The sequence below is a fragment of the Pongo pygmaeus genome, chromosome 7 (assembly GCF_028885625.2).
Source record: "Pongo pygmaeus isolate AG05252 chromosome 7, NHGRI_mPonPyg2-v2.0_pri, whole genome shotgun sequence".
In the NCBI taxonomy this organism is placed as follows: Eukaryota; Metazoa; Chordata; class Mammalia; order Primates; family Hominidae; genus Pongo; species Pongo pygmaeus.
This window is the reverse complement of record NC_072380.2, coordinates 58,690,406-58,707,987: the sequence shown is the minus strand read 5'-3', so window position 1 is coordinate 58,707,987 and position 17,582 is coordinate 58,690,406. Positions and strand designations below refer to the sequence as shown.

At 37.9% G+C, this 17,582-nt stretch overlaps 1 protein-coding gene across 1 annotated transcript in view; it reads left to right on the top strand.

Moving 5' to 3' along the window:
• The window catches only part of LOC129042073 (POTE ankyrin domain family member A), a 118,466-nt gene that overhangs the window by 45,974 nt on the left and 54,910 nt on the right, over nucleotides 1-17,582 (top strand). Inside the window, 1 exon segment of the mRNA XM_063668483.1 lies at nucleotides 15,185-15,228. The gene's annotated coding sequence lies outside the window, so the exon portion shown is untranslated.

The window sequence follows — 17,582 nt, the reverse complement described above, 5'->3', positions numbered from 1 at the left end:
GGTTGCTACTTGAAGTTATTTTGCTGTACAACTCCTTTTCTGAAGTTTTACTCATTTCCAACAAGGAAGGCAAGTTTTCCTGCTTCCATGATGATGGAGAGCAGGCACCTTCTTTCTTGAGTTTCAACTTGCTTCTGACAGAGAAGGTGTGAGTTTTTTCCTGCCTCTCTATGATGGTAGAAAGCGATCATCAGCCTGAGCTTTATTTCCAGGTAAGTAGCTGAATTAGAGTTTTGTCTTAAAAATGTTCCTTAATGACTAAAAGTTAAGATTACCAACCAGCTGGTTTTCATTTCTCCTTACTGTTAGAACACTTGGTAATCGTATGAATTTGTTTGTTTTGCTTAACTGTTTTTGTTTATGTTTGGGGTTTTGTTGTTGTTTCACATTTCTCCCGTGAAGTATGACCATCTTTTCCTGACTTGGTCAAATCCAAAGGAATGTTCTAAATTATGGGGAACAAGGCATCTGAATTGGCTAAAACTCCGGTAGCTGCAAAAAGAAAAAAAAAAATCCAGTTAGCAGAAAGGACTTTTTAAAACTTTTTTTTTTTTTTTTTTTTTTTTTTAACCTAAGAGGTTTCGTCTACGTAATAAGGCCATCTTTTACTAGCCAAGGCCAAACTGAAGGAGCAGTGGTGGCCACCTAATGCTAAGATTCTGCCCTGTTCACCACAGCAACCTGAGTTTGGTTCCTAAGTCTAGTTCTTTCTGGTTTGGTATTTGTGTTACTTTAAAAATACCAGCAGTTTGTCCTAGCTATGATGTGGTAGTAAGATATTTAAAAGGATTTTTTTTAAGAGCTCCATGATTAAAAGTCAACTTAATTAAAAGCAAATTTCTAATATATATATAATTATATTTAAACATAATTACATATATGTTATAAATATATACATATATAAACAAATACACGTGTATGTTAGAAATATGTGTTTATATATTATTTTTCTATTACATATGCATATATTTGTGTGTATCTAAAAGGCCTTTCTGTGGATCTTGTTTTTTGAAAAATATTTGTTTTTCTTCTCATTCAACTGAATTATATCTCTCCATTTTACTTATGTCTGTCCCTTTTTTCTCTTGCCACCCTTGATGCCCAATAAAAGATCTAAAATAATTTCTGATAGCCTGATTGCTTACAAAAGAAGGTACCAGACTTCTTTTTGGGAGGAACCACTATTTTTGTTTATCAAATTCCTAGAGTTGTAAACAGACAAGTTTTTTGCAGATCTTAAACTGCTCACTTTTTAAATTGCATTGCTGGATCATAATGGCTTTTGAGGGTGTCAAAAATCACTTTGCACAATGGGAAAGTTTTTGACTTTGGTATTTGTAATAGCTAGGTAAGAGATATATTTTTAGGGCTGGTTATTGGAAGAGATAGTATGCCTTTGACCACCTGGAAGGTATGGAAACATCCCAACCCCCTACTGAATAGTGAGACTGCCATGGGATATGAGCTGATTATTGAATGGGCTATTTGGCTTTTGTTGGCCACCAACCTCAGGGGAAATGTACTTATAGTGAAATGCATGGCAAAAACATGGCATTGTCTCATCTCATAATGTTTTCCTCTTTTGAGGTCTTGAGGATTTTCTGTAAAAATGAAATCCTTGATTTTTAGATATCTGTTCTGCCTTACAGCCCTGCCTGTATGTCAGGCCCTAGAAGCTGCATGCTTCCTTGGCCCTGTTTCTTAAAAGGCTCCAGCCTAAAGCCAGTAAGCCAATTTTTAAAAATCTTTAAGGAAGTCACAATTAAGGGTGTCTGCTTTCCCTGGCCATCTTAACTGAACTTTTACAGCATTGTTGTTTATTTTTTTTGGCTTGAGTAAAATATAAATCCTCCATTTTGTTTCACCTAAGAATCATCCCTTTAAAAATGCACATTTGGACTTGCCTAACTGATAATTGTTTACAGCAGGAAACAGGTAATCAAAAGACTAATGGTCTAAAGTGGAGAAGAAAAACTGGCAAATGAAAAATCTTATGAATCCCTAAGATCTACTTCTGTGTGTCTATATGTCTAAATGTTTATATGACATATGTATACAAAGTTTGAGTATCAAAAATATATAAAAGGGCTCTAATTGGCTTTTAAAAAGTTCTTAAATATTTTATCAGAAAATTAGAAACTTATTCCTAAGTACTTTTTGAAGTTCATGTGACTTAAGTAAATTTTTAACCAATGAGTTGGCTTTAAATTGATGGGTAAAAACAAAATTCAAAATGTCTTCACAGTTGTCAGCATACATTGTTTAGATGTATTGGTCAAGTAGTTTTTCTTTTTTCTTTTTTTAAATTTTCTGGTCAAGTGGTTTTATATTCATCTCAGTGACTATAAGATGTCAAAATTTGGCACAAAGGTTATAAATTATAAATCTAGCAGAAAACAATGATTTTTGTTCATGTAACTTTTGGTAAATAAGACATTTAATATATTTTTTTATTATACTTTAAGTTTTAGGGTACATGTGCACAATGTGCAGGTTACTTACATATGTATACATGTGCCATGTTGGTGTGCTGCACCCATTAACTCGTCATTTAACATTAGATAGATCTCCTAATGCTATCCCTCCCCCCTCCCTCCACCTCACAACAGGCCCTAGTGTGTAATGTTCCCCTTCCTGTGTCCATGTGTTCTCATTGTTCAATTCCCACCTATGAGTGAGAACATGCGCTGTTTGGTTTTTTGTCCTTGTGATAGTTTGCTGAGAATGATGGTTTCCAGCTTCATCCATGTCCCTACAAAGGACATGAACTCATCCTTTTTTATGGCTGCATAGTATTCCATGGTGTATATGTGCCACATTTTCTTAATCCAGTCTATCATTGCTGGACATTTGGGTTGGTTCCAAGTCTTTGCTATTGTGAATAGTGCCACAGTAAACGTACATGTGCATGTGTCTTTATAGCAGCATGATTTATAATCCTTTGGGTATATACTCAGTAGTGGGATGGCTGGGTCAAATGGTATTTCTAGTTCTAGATCTCTGAGGAATTGCCACACTGACTTCCACAATGGTTGAATTAGTTTACAGTCCTACCAACAGTATAAAAGTGTTCCTATTTCTCCACATCCTCTCCAGCACCTGTTGTTTCCTGACTTTTTAATGACTGCCATTCTAACTGGTGTGAGATGGTATCTCATTGTGGATTTGATTTGCATTTCTCTGATGGCCAGGGATGGTGAGCATTTTTTCATGTGTTTTTTGGCTGCATAGATGTCTTCTTTTGAGAAGTGTCTGTTCATATCCTTCGCCCACTTTTTGATGGGGTTGTTTGTTTTTTTCTTGTAAATTTGTTTGAGTTCATTGTAGATTCTGGATATTAGCCCTTTGTCAGATGAGTAGATTGCAAAAATGTTCTCCCATTCTGTAGGTTGCCTGTTCACTCTGATGGTAGTTTCTTTTGCTATGCAGAAGCTCTTTAGTTTAATTAGATCCCATTTGTCAATTTTGGCTTTTGTTGCCATTGCTTTTGGTGTTTTAGACATGAAGTCCTTGCCCATGCCTATGTCCTGAATGGTATTGCCTAGGTTTTCTTCTAGGGTTTTTATGGTTTTGGGTCTAACATTTAAGTCTTTAATCTATCTTGAATTAATTTTTGTATAAGGTGTAACGAAGGGATCCAGTTTCAGCTTTCTACATATGGCTAGCCAGTTTTCCCAGCACCATTTATTAAATAGGGAATCCTTTCCCCATTGCTTGTTTTTCTCAGGTTTGTCAAAGATCAGATAGTTGTAGATATGTGGCATTATTTCTGAGGGCTCTGTTCTGTTCCATTGATCTATATCTCTGTTTTGGTACCAGTACCATGGTGTTTTTGTTACTGTAGCCTTGTAGTATAGTTTGAAGTCAGGTAGTGTGATGCCTCCAGCTTTGTTCTTTTGGCTTAGGATTGACTTGGTGATGTGGGCTCTTTTTTGGTTCCATATGAACTTTCAAGGAGTTTTTTCCAATTCTGTGAAGAAAGTCATTGGTAGCTTGATGGGGATGGCATTGAATCTATAAATTACCTTGGGCAGTATGGCCATTTTCACGATATTGATTCTTCCTACCCATGAGCATGGAATGTTCTTCCATTTGTTTATATCCTCTTTTATTTCATTGAGCAGTGGTTTGTAGTTCTCCTTGAAGAGGTCCTTCACATCCCTTGTAAATTGGATTCCTAGGTATTTTATTTTCTTTGAAGCAATTGTGAATGGGAGTTCACTCAGGATTTGGCCCTCTGTTCGTCTGTTATTGGTGTATAAGGATGCTTGTGATTTTTGTACATTGATTTTGTATCCTGAGACTTTGCTGAAGGTGCTTATCAGCTTGAGGAGATTTTGGGCTGAGATGATGGGGTTTTCTAGATATACAATCATGTCATCTGCAAAAAGGGACAATTTGACTTCCTCTTTTCCCAATTGAATACCCTTTATTTCTTTCTCCTGCTTGATTGCCCTGGCCAGAACTTCCAACACTATGTTGAATAGGAGTGGTGAGAGAGGGCATCCATGTCTTGTGCCCATTTTCAAAGGGAATGCTTCCAGTTTTTGCCCATTCAGTATGATATTGGCTGTGGGTTTGTCATAGATAGCTCTTATTATTTTGAGATACATCCCATCAATACCTAATTTATTGAGAGTTTTTAGCATGAAGGGTTGTTGAATTTTGTCAAAGGCCTTTTCTGCATCTATTGAGATAATCATGTGGTTTTTGTCTCTGGTTCTGTTTATATGCTGGATTACATTTATTGATTTGCGTATGTTGAAACAGCCTTGCATCCCAGGGATGAAGCCCACTTGATCATGGTGGATAAGCTTTTTGATGTGCTGCTGGATTCTGTTTGCCAGTATTTTATTGAGGATTTTTGCATCAATGTTCATCAAGGATATTGGTCTAAAATTCTCTTTTTTTTTGTTGTGTCTCTGCCAGGCTTTGGTATCAGGATGATGCTGGCCTCATAAAATGAGTTAGGGAGGATTCCCTCTTTTTCTATTGATTGGAATAGTCTCAGAAGGAATGGTACCAGCTCCTCCTTGTACCTCTGGTAGAATTTGGCTGTGTATCCATCCGGTCCTGGACTTTTTTTGGTTGGTAAGCTATTAATTATTGCCTGAATTTCAGAGCCTGTTATTGGTCTATTCAGAGATTCAGCTTCTTCCTGGTTTAGTCTTGGGATGGTGTATGTGTCCAGGAATTTATCCATTTCTTCTAGATTTTCTAGTTTATTTGCATAGAAGTGTTTATAGTATTCTCTGATGGTAGTTTGTGTTTCTGTGGGATCAGTGGTGATAACCCCTTTATCATTTTTTATTGTGTCTATTTGATTCTTCTCTCTTTTCTTCTTTATTAGTTTTGCTAGCCATCTATCAATTTTGTTGATCTTTTCAAAAAACCAGCTCCTGGATTCATTGATTTTTTTGAAGGGTTTTTTTGTCTCTGTTTCCTTCAGTTCGGCTCTGATCTTAGTTATTTCTTGCCTTCTGCTAGCTTTTGAATGTGTTTGCTCTTGCTTCTCTAGTTATTTTAATTGTGATGTTAGGGTGTCAATTTTAGATCTTTCCTGCTTTCTCTTGTGGGCATTTAGTGCTATAAATTTCCCTGTACACACTGCTTTAAATGTGTCCCAGAGATTCTGGTATGTTGTGTCTTGGTTCTCGTTGGTTTCAAAGAACATCTTTATTTCTGCCTTCATTTCATTATGTACCCAGTAGTCATTCAGGAGCAGGTTGTTCCGTTTCCATTTAGTTGAGCAGTTTTGAGTGAGTTTCTTAATCCTGAGTTCTAGTTTGATTGCACTGTGGTCTGAGAGACAGTTTGTTATAATTTCTATTCTTTTACATTTGCTGAGGAGTGCTTTACTTCCAACTATGTGGTCAATTTTGGAATTGTGTGGTGTGGTGCTGAGAAGAATGTATATTCTGTTGATTTGGGGTGGAGACTTCTGTAGACGTCTATTAGGTCCGCTTGGTGCAGAGCTGAGTTGAATTCTTGGATATCTTTGTTAACTTTCTGTCTCGTTGATCTGTCTAATGTTGACAGTGGGGTGCTAAAGTCTCCCATTATTATTGTGTGGGAGTCTAAGTCTCTTTCTGGGTCGCTAAGGACTTGCTTTATGAATCTGGGTGCTCCTGTGTTGGGTGCATATATATTTAGGATAGTTAGCTCTTCTTGTTCAATTGATCCCTTTACCATTATGTAATGACCTTCTTTGTCTCTTTTGATCTTTGTTGGTTTAAAGTCTGTTTTATCAGAGACTAGTATTGCAACTCCTGCCTTTTTTTGTTTTCCATTTGCTTGGTAGATCTTCCTCCATCCTTTTATTTTGAGCCTATGTGTGTCTCTGCACGTGAGATGGGTTTCCTGAATACAGCACACTGATGGGTCTTGACACTCTATCCAATTTGCCAGTCTGTGTCTTTTAATTGGCGCATTTAGCCCATTTACATTTAAGATTAATATTGTTATGTGTGAATTTGATCCTGTCATTATGATGTTACCTGGTTATTTTGCTCGTTAGCTGATGCTGTTTCTTCCTAGCATCGATGGTCTTTACGATTTGGCATGTTTTTGCAATGGCTGGTACCAGGTTTCCTTTCCATGTTTAGTGCTTCCTTCAGGAGCTCTTTTAGGGCAGGCCTGGTGGTGACAAAATCTCTTAGCATTTGCTGGTCTGTAAAGGATTTTATTTTTCCTTCACTTACGAAGCTTGTTTTGGCTGGATGTGAAATTCTGGGTTGAAAATTCTTTTCTTTAAGAATGTTGAATATTGGCCCCCACTCTCTTCTGGCTTGTAGAGTTTCTGCTGAGAGATCCGCTGTTAAGTCTGATGGGCTTCTTTTTGTGGGTAACCCGACCTTTCTCTCTGGCTGCCCTTAACATTTTTTCCTTCATTTCAACTTTGCTGAATCTGACAATTATGTGTCTTGGAGTTGCACTTCTCGACGAGTATCTTTGTGGCGTTCTCTGTATTTCCTGAATTTGAATGTTGGCCTGCCTTGCTAGATGGGGAAGTTCTCCTGGATAATATCCTGCAGAGTGTTTTCCAATCTGGTTCCATTCTCCCTGTCACTTCAGGGACACCAATGAGACGTAGATTTGGTCTTTTCACATAGTCCCATATTTTCTTGGAGGCTTTGTTCATTTCTTTTCATTCTTTTTTCTCTAAACTTCTCGCTTCATTTCATTCATTTGATCTTCCATCACTGATACCCTTTCTTCCAGTTGATTGAATCGGCTACTGAGGCTTGTGCATTCGTCACGTATTTCTTGTGCCATGGTTTTTAGCTCCATGAGGTCCTTTAAGGACTTCTCTGCATTGGTTATTCTAGTTAGCCATTCAGCTAATTTTTTTTCAAGGTTTTTAACTTCTTTGCCATAGGTTCGAACTTCCTTCTTTAGCTCGGAGTAGTTTAATCTTCTGAAGCCACCTTCTCTCAACTCGTCAGTCATTCTCCATCCTGCTTTGTTCCATTGCTGGTGAGGAGCTGTGTTCCTTTGGAGAAGGAGAGGCGCTCTGATTTTGAGAGTTTCCAGTTTTTCTGCTGTGTTTTTTCCCCATCTTTGTGGTTTTATCTACCTTTGGTCTTTGATGATGGCGACGTACAGATGGGGTTTTGATGTGGATGTCCTTTGTGTTTGTTAGTTTTCCTTCTAACAGTCAGGACCCTCAGCTGCAGGTCTGCTGGAGTTTGCTGGAGGTCCACTCCAGACCCTGTTTGCCTGGGTATCAGCAGCAGAGGCTGCAGAACAGCAGATATTGATGAACAGCATATGTTGCTGCCTGATCGTTCCTCTGGAAGTTTTGTCTCAGAGGAGTACCAGACCTTGTGAGGTGTCAGTCTGCCCCTACTGGGGGGTGCCTCCCAGTTAGGCTACTCGGGGGTCATGGACCCACTTGAGGAGGCAGTCTGTCCGTTCTCAGATCTCAAGCTGCGTGCTGGAAGAACCACTACTCTCTTCAAAGCTGTCACACAAGAACATTTAAGTCTACAGAGGTTTCTGCTGCCTTTTGTTTGGCTATGCCCTGCCCCCAGAGTTGGAGTCTACAGAGGCAGGCTGGCCTCCTTGAGCTGCAGTGGGCTGCACCCATTTCGAGCTTCCTAGCTGCTTTGTTTACCTACTCAAGCCTGGGCAATGGCGGGCGCCCCTCCCCCAGCCTCACTGCCGCCTTGCAGTTTGATCTCAGTCTGCTGTGCTAGCAATGAGCGAGGCTCTGCGGGCATAGGACCCTCTGAGCCAGGCGCGGGATATAATCTCCTGGTGTGTCGTTTGTTAAGACTGTTGGAAAAGCGCAGTGTTGGGCTGGGAGTGACCCGATTTTCCAGGTGCCGTCTGTCACAGCTTTGCTTGGCTTGGAAAGGGAATTCCCTGACCCCTTGCACTTCCCCGGTGTGGCGATGCCTCGCCCTGCTTTGGCTCATGCTCGGTGCACTGCACCCACTGTCCTGCACCCACTGTCTGACACTCCCCAGTGAGATGAACCTGGTACCTCAGTTGGAAATGCAGAAATCACCCGTCTTCTGCGTCACTCATGCTGGGAGCTATAGACTGGAGCTCTTCCTATTTGGGCATCTTGGCTCCACCCCAAGACATTTAATATTGTTGATTTAATGGAAACAGCTCAATCCAGAGTTATCAGTAAGAAAAACCTATTAATAATAAATTAGGTAAATGTAATAGAATAAAAACTTATAAATGAACATGTTATATAAGTTAAATCTTAATGTTGTATCAAATAATAGATATTAAATGTCTGGGTCATTATCAGTTTTTAAATTACATTATTAAAAACATTTTCAAAATAATTATAGGATGTTTCTCACCATCCAGGCATGGTGGCTCACACATGTGATCCCAGCACTTTGGGAGGCAGATCATGAGGTCAGGAGTTTGAGACCAACCTTACCAGTATGGTGAAACCCCGTCTCTACTAAAAATACAAAAATTAGCTGGGAGTGGTGGTACACGCCTGTAATCCCAGCTACTCAGGAGGCTAAGGCAGGAGAATTGCTTGAACCCAGGAGGCGGAGGTTGCAGTGATCCGAGATTGTGCCATTGCACCCCTGCCTGGGGAGAGAGCAAACCTGCGTCTCAAGAAAAAGAAAAAAAAATAGATGATACACACCTATAAGTGCTGATGTGACAATTAAAGATTTCCTGCTTCCTAGGTTTTCACAAAAAATTATTATAAAAAATCAAAATTTTAATTAATTTGTGATTTTACATATAAAGTGTGCCAAAATAAGTATTCCAATGAAAAAAGAAAAATTGTAAGAAAAAAATGAAATTAAGAAGTGATAAGAAATAAAATGAAAATAATTGTCCAATTCAAAGTTTATTAAAAGATATATAACAAGATAAAGGAAACCATTAAGTAAGAGAGAGATTTAAAGAAAGTTAAGTTATAAACAGGTATTTTTGTTAGCAAAGATTAAAAGGAAAATAATTTTGTATAAAAAAGAATCTTGTATGATAGATTTTTATCCTAAAATGAAATGGCTGGTTATTTAAGAAAGAGTGTGTTTAGGACAAAACAAGAAGTCCAAATGTGTTATAATTGGTCTGTGTAATAAACTTCATTAAAAAGAGAATTTATTTTAAAATTGTGTATGCGATTCTGTTGGCTAGAATGGAAAGGAAATTATTCATAATAACCTTTCTAAAAAATTGGACTTTGATTTTTTTTTATTATACTTTAAGTTCTGGGGTACATGTGCAGAACCTGCAGGTTTGTTACATAGGTATACAAATTCCACGGTGGTTTGCTGCACCCATCAACCTGTCATCTACATTAGGTATTTCTTCTAATGCTATCCCTCCCCTAACCCCCCACCCCTTGAGATGCTCCGGTTTGTGATGTTCCCCTCCCTATGTCCATGTGTTCTCATTGTTCAGCTCCCGTTTATGAGTGAGAACATGCAGTGTTTGGTTTTTTTGTTCCTGTATTAGTTTGCTGAGAATGATGGTTTCCAGCTTCACCTGTGTCCCTGCAAAGGACATGAACTCATCCTTTTTTATGACTGCATAGTATTCCATGGTGTAGATGTGTCACATTTTCTTTATTTAGTTTATCATTGATGGGCATTTGGGTTGGTTCCAAGTCTTTGCTATTGTGAACAGTGCTGCAATAAACATACATGTACATGTGTGTTTATAGTAGAATGATTTATAATTTTTTGGGTACACACCCAGTAATGGGATTGCTGGGTCAAATGGTATTTCTGGTTCTAGATCCTTGAGGAGTCTCCACACTGTCTTCCACAATGGTTGAACTAATTTACACTCCCACCAACAGTATAAAAGCATTTCTATTTATCCACATCCTCTTCAGCATATGTTGTTTTCTGACTTTTTAATGATCGCCATTCTAACTGGTGTGAGATGGTATCTCATTGTGGTTTTGATTTGCATTTCTCTAATGAGCAGTGATGATGAGCTTTTTTTCATATGTTTGTTGGCTGCATAAATGTCTTCTTTTGAGAAGCATCTGTTCATATTCCTTCACCCATTTATTGATGGGGTTGTTTTTTTTAATTGTAAATTTGTTTAAGTTCTTTGTAGATTCTGGATATTAGCTCTTTGTCAGATGGAGAAATTGCAAAATTTTTCTCCCATTCTGTAGGTTGCCTGTTCACTCTGATAGTTTCTTTTGCTTTGCAGCAGCTTTTTAGTTGAGCCCATTTGTAAATTTTGGCTTTTGTTGCCATTGCTTTTGGTGTTTTAGTCATGAAGTCTTTGCCCATGCCTGTGTCCTGAATGGTATTGCCTAGGTTTTCTTCTAGGGTTTTAATGGTTTTAGGTCTTATTAAGTCTTTAATCCATCTTGAGTTAATTTTTGTATAAGGTGTAAGGGAGGGATCCAGTTTCAGTTTTCTGCATATGGCTAGCCAGTTTCCCCAGCAGTATTTATTAAATAGGAAATCCTCTCCCCATTGCCTGTTTTTGTCAGGTTTTTCAACCATCAGATGATTTGTAGATGTTTGGCATTATTTCTGAGGCCCCTGTTCTGTTCCGTTGGTCTATATATCTATTTTGGTACCAGTACCATGGTGTTTTTGTTGCTGTAGCCTTGTAGTATAATTTGAAGTCAGGTAGCGTGATGTCTCCAGTTTGTTCTTTTTGCTTAGGATTGTCTTGGCTATATGGGCTATTTTTTGGTTTCATATGAAATTTAAAGTGGTTTTTGTAATTCTGTGAAGAAAGTCAATGGTAGCTTGATGGGGATAGCATTGAATCTATAAATTACTTTGGGCAGTATTGCCATTTTCACAATATTGATTCTTTTTATCCATGAACATGAAATGTTTTTCTGTTTGTTTGTGTCCTCTTTTATTTCCTTGAGCAGTGGGTTGTAGTTCTCCTTGAAGAGGTCCTTCCCATTATTTGTAAGTTGTAATTCTAGGTATTTTATTCTCTTTGTAGCAATTGTGAATGGGAGTTCATTCATGATTTGGCTCTCTGTTTATCTATTATTGGCATATAGAAATGCTTGTGATTTTTGCACATTGATTTTGTATCCTGAGACTTTGTTAAAGTTGCTTATCAGCTTAAGGAGATTCTGAGCTGAGACGATGGGTTTTTCTAAATATACAATCATGTCATCTGCAAACAGAGACAATTTTACATCCTCTATTCCTATTTGAATACGCTTTATTTCTTTCTCTTGCCTGAGTGCCCTAGCCAGGACTTCCAATACTATGTTAAATAGGAGTGGTGAGAGAGGACATCATTTTCTTGTGTCAGTTTTCAAAGGGAATACTTCTAGCTTTTGCCCATTCAGTATGATATTGGCTGTGGGTTTGTTATAAATAGCTCTTATTATTTTGAGATAGGTTCCATCAATGCCTAGTTTATTGAGAGTTTTTAGCATGAAGGGATGTTGAATTTTATTGAAGGCCTTTTCTGCATCTATTGAGAAGATAATGTGGTTTTTGCATTGGTTCTGTTAATAAGATGGATTACATTTATTGATTTACATATGTTGAACCAGCCTTGCATATCAGGGATGAAGCAAACTTGATTGTGGTAGATAAGCTTTTTGATATGTTGCTGGATTTGGTTTGCCAGTATTGTATTGAGGATTTTCACGTCGATGTTCATCAGGAATATTGGCCTGAAGTTCTTTTTTTGTTGTGTCTCTGCCAGGTTTTGGTATCAGGATAATGCTGGTCTCATAAAATGAGTTAGGGAGGAGTTCCTCTTTTTCTATTGTTTGGAATAGTTTCAGAAGGAATGATATCAGCTCCTCTTTGTACCTCTGGTAGAATTCAGCTGTGAATCTGTCTGGTCCTGGGCTTTTTTGGTTGGTAGGCTATTACTGCCTCCATTTCAGAACTTGTTATTGGTCTATTCAGGGATTCGACATCTTCCTGGTTTAGTCTTGGGAGGGTGTATTTGTGCAGCTTTTGGTGTTGCTTTTCCGCAACTGCCATTTGCCATTGATGATAACTCTTCACTTCCTCTGGGAGTGTAAGAGGGAGAGGATGCAGTCAGAATGTTTTTTTAAATTAAAAATATAAATAAACTAGGCCAGGCATGGTGGTTCACACCTGTAATTTCAGCACTTTGGGAGACCAAGGCAAGTGAATCTCCTGAGGTCAGGAGTTCAAAATCAGCCTGTGGGCAATATGGCAATACCCCATCTCTACAAAAAGTTCAAAGTAACTTGGTTTGTTGGCATGTACCTGTAGTCCCAGCTACTTGGGGGGCCAAGGCAGTAGGATTGCTTTAGCCCAGGAGGTCGAGGCTGCAGTGAGTGGAGATGGTGCCATTGCACTCCAGCCTGGGTGACAAAGTGAGACCCTGTCTCAAAACAAAAAACAAAAATGCTTTCATGTGATACTGGGCTAGGCCTGTATATAAACATATAAATACTAAATTGTTTTTTCTCTATTTTAATATAATTTGTTCTGTGCCTTAATACTAGATAATTTAAATGTTTAGCTACCTGTGAGTTCTTTTTCTGTCATTGTCAGAGCTAGCAGGGCTTATGTCCTTTGTATTTAAATATTTTTAATTCTGGGCCAGGCACGGTGGCTCACATCTGTAACCCCAGCTTTGGGAGGCCAAGACAGGTAGACTACTTGAGGTAGGAGTTCGAGGCCAGCCTGGCCAATGTGGTGAAACCCTGTCTCTACTAAAAATACAAAAATTAGCTGGGTGTAGTAGCATGCGCCTGTAGTCCTAGCTTTTGGGATGAGAGGTAGGAGGATTACTTGAACCCGGGAGGCGGAAGTTCCAGGGAGCTGAGATCATCCCACTTCACTCCAGCTTGGGTGACAGAGTGAAACTGTCAAAAAAGAAGTCAATTCTATATATAGCTTATAAAATTGGGTAAAACAACAAAAATTACCTTTCTCTACATGGTATCTCCAAAATTTAAAACTATTTTAAATCCCACTGGGCCCAATCCATTTTTATTGCTAATGCCCCATTGCTAAAACTATATAAACACCTTTTCTCAAAAGTGCAAGTACTCTTGTAGAAAAGTTGAGCATATGGGACTTTAAGGACCAGTTTTGAGGGATAAAATTAGTTTAGCTTCTTCAAATAAAGGACAGGCACCCATGCCTAAACAGCTGACAAAATGAGAAACTGCCTCCTGGGTTCTTTCCATCCATCCCAACTATAAAGAATTTTCTACTCTCCATAAAATTGAAAGAAAATTACTGAGAGGGGGATATTAAGATACTTAGTGACAAAGTCTAATGGGTAGAGTGCTCCAAGTTATGAAACTTATACAGATAAATACAGAAAGCTCTTTTAAAATCAGCCATCTTAGTATAAATTACTAAAAAGACCACACAAAAAACTTTGTGGCATAACAAAAGTCTCTAAATTCCTAAGTTTAAATGGTTTTAATAAGATGATTGTGTTTCACGTAGCTAATTACTACAGTCTGTAACTGAAACCAAAATTATGCTAGCTCATCACATAGAAATTAAAAACTTCAGCCGAATTAAACTTAAAAGTTTACTTGAGCAATGAATGATTTGCGAATTGGTCTGCCTCCTGAGCCAGAGTAGACTCAGAGACTCAGTGCAGCCACATGGTGGAAGAATGTTTATGGACAGAAAAAGGAAAGTGATACACAGAAAATTGAAGTGAGGTACAGAAACAGCTGGATTGGTTACAGCTCAATGTTTGCCTTATTTGAACATGATTTGAACAGTTGTGTACATTTGATTGGCCTAATCTCAGTGATTGGCACAAATGTAGGGTGGAGTCTGTTTATACTTTTACTTGTTATAGTTCAAGTACAGGGAAACCTTTGGCCTAAACCTTTGGGCCAAACTTAGCATTTGTAAGGAGGAAGCTTTAGGCTAAACTTTAACAGTTTCCCTCTTTTGGTCATCTTCTCAATTTTGAGACATTGGCCATATTTTAGTCATTGATGTTCCTATTACTATTGTGTGTGTACTTATTTGGTCTTGAAACCCGTTGGGAAGTGGCAGAACAGTGGGTTTTTTAAGGTGGAAACAAGGACTTCAGATTATTTGATTTTTTTGTAAGGGTTAGAGTAGAGGGTACCTCCTTATGCTGGAACATCCTTTTTATAGGAGAAAAAAAAACAAAAACAAAAAACAAAACCTAGTCTGTTCTAGGATCTGTGTTTTTCCTTAAAGTTTTAGTTTGATTATGTCACATTTAGCATGAGTGACTCAATTTTCGTTTGGTTCGATCTGGTCTGTTGGGGCATAATGCATGAACTCAGTCCAAAACAATGGCCTCTCATAATTTTGTTTAAAAATTCCCCCATTTTGGTCAGGTTCTCACTTAGGTGATTGACACTGTGACCAAAACTTAGGGTCTTAGTGCTACTCTCAGTTACCATCACTTTGGGTTTCTGGTCTCAGCATGTCACTTATAGGTTACAGTGTCCTCATGGTCACACAATTTTTTTCAGCTCTTGTCATTCCAGTTGAAGAGAGACCATTTGACATTCTAGAGATGGCTGCATGGAAACATTTAAAATTTTAAGGAGAATACAATGTACCAGGAAGACTATAGTGTATCAGGAAGATAATAACAAGAGTTTGGAGTAGTTAGTTACTTAGGGTCCTCATAAACCAAACCACCTAAAATCCAAAGAATGAGCTAAAGAGTTTGCTCACTTAAGTAAGCAGTCTCTTCATTAATGTCCTACAACTGAATATAATACCTGATGTGATGTATTTCTTCATAGGCCACACGTGCCAGCAGCTGCACAGTTACTTCTCTGTTTAGCCAGTAAGTAATCTAGAGCAATTCTATTATTTAGCATAGCTTTCCCAAGGGAATTTAAAGTCTGTTTTGTAACTTTAGCCTTTACAGTAAAATGTGCTATAGAACCTATCATGAGGGATACATTTGAAATCATTGCCTCTTTTACTTTAAACCATGGGAAAAATAGAACCTAACAATTGAGGCCCTCCTAGAAGAGTGAAGGCTTCCTGGCAATGTTCTCTTTAACCCATGATGTAGTTAAGAGGAGTGAACAAATGTCTGTTTCCAATTGATTATGAAGCAACATATGTACCATTAAAATTTCTCACATTTGGCCTTCATCTTCCATCCATCAAGGTATAAAGTTAGCTAGATGTGAAGGTGATATGGCTGTGACATCTCTTACCTCATTGATCTCCAGGTTTCATTTGGCTGATCTGGCTGGCTAGGCAGGTGTCCCCTTCCTCTCTCACTACTCTATGTGCATCCCTTTTGAAGCTGCATGGGAGGACCATTCTTTGGTCAAGGGTATACGAGTAGCTGCAGTCCTCTGCTAGAACCTCCGAACAAGCTCCCAAGGTTTAAGGTTTTATATATATATAAGACTGGCTATAAAATCTTTCACAGATAAAAGTATACCCCATGGGTGTGCACAACAGACCCCCCTTTTCAAGTCCATAGCACTAATAACGGATGGGTTTTCATAGGTAATTTGACTTAGAACATGGAATCCATTGAATTGTATATCTAAACAATTTCAGTACTGGCTTGTTTAGCATGAAGTTCTGACAAAGTGTTTTCTTGTTATTCAATTAATTTTTGTTCTACGTGAGTAGGAGTTTTAAAAACAAGTAAGTCTTTTCGTTAAAGTTACAAGAATTCTTTTTATTTTTATTTTTTTGAGATGGAGTCTCTCTCTGTTGCCCAGGCTGGAGGGCAGTGGCACAGTCTCGGCTCACTGCAACCTCCAAGCGATTCTCCTGCCTCAGCCTCTCAAGTAGCTGGGATTACAGGTCCCTGCCACCAGGCCTGGCTAATTTTTTTTTTTTTTTTTTTGTATTTTTAGTGGAGACAGAGTTTCACCATGTTGGCCAGGCTGGTCCCGAACTCCTGACCTCGTGATCTGCCCGCCTCGGCCTCCCAAAGTGCTGGGATTACAGGTGTGAGCCACCACATTTCGCCAAGTTTCAGGAATTCTTACACATCCAAATGATACAATTCTGAAGTTTCCAGAAACCTGTATTCAGGAGCTCTTTTCGTATTCCTTCCCATCCTTTCAGGAACCTAAAAGACACCATATTCTAGGATATTTTGTGCTTGTGAAGTTTTCAGAAACTGCATCAGTATTAAGCAGTTAACTGTGGAAATGATGTTAAATAGTCATAGTTACACAATTGACAAGTAAATTTGGTTATTTCTGTGGTCTACAATTTATTATAACTGTAATTATGATTGATAGCATGTATTTAGACATATTAGAATTTTAGAAATCCCATACAATGTTGTAACATATATTAACATTCATTAGAATATAACCTGAAGAAGGTTAAACATTTCTTATTTTGACAGTGGTTCCCATGTAACTTAACATGTCAAATAATCCTGTTTACCCCTCTTTTGGATGCTTCAGGGGCCTCTGTAGCATCCCAAAGTTAGAAGTCAAAAAAGACTTAATTTTGAAGCTGAAATTTGATTTTGGGAAGGCTATCAAATATATTAAAGGTTTAAAACACTTGATATTATAAAATGGAATTCGAGGTCACGATAAGTCATTTAGCCAAAATAACTCAAAAAATTTTTAAAGGCCAAAAAGTTGACTCATTGATAGAAGACTTAGTTTTTCAAACAATCTGTGTCTTTCTCTTCTTTTTCCTGTAGTTTATTTGGAGGGGAAACAAAACTTTTATTATCCTCTAATATTGCATGAAAATCTTATTCAAGAGAGAATGCCAAATTTCATCTTTGCATTAATGTACTATTAATGTCAACCCCAATTTTTAATAAAACCTTATAGACAAATTCAGTCTTTATCAGTTTGACCATAAGGTGAGATTCTCATAAACTTTTGATAACCTTTTACAAATTTGTATTAAAAAGCAGTTCAGTGCTCTAATAAAACCCTGTTGTGCTTTTATTCCAATGTTCAGTTTATGGAAAAACTGAATAATGCTACTTTAAATTTAGCCAATATGTTCACACACACAGTTTCTTTTACAAGATTAATTTTTCAGAAACCTTCCACAACTTGTTCAGACCTTTAGCTTTATCCTATCTAAATTAAAACAATCCTTTAACCCTCTAAACTAGGCAAAAATTTACATTCCAATGCCTTCTTATAATCTTTTACTAAAAGCACATTTCACTTTGCTCACACAGCT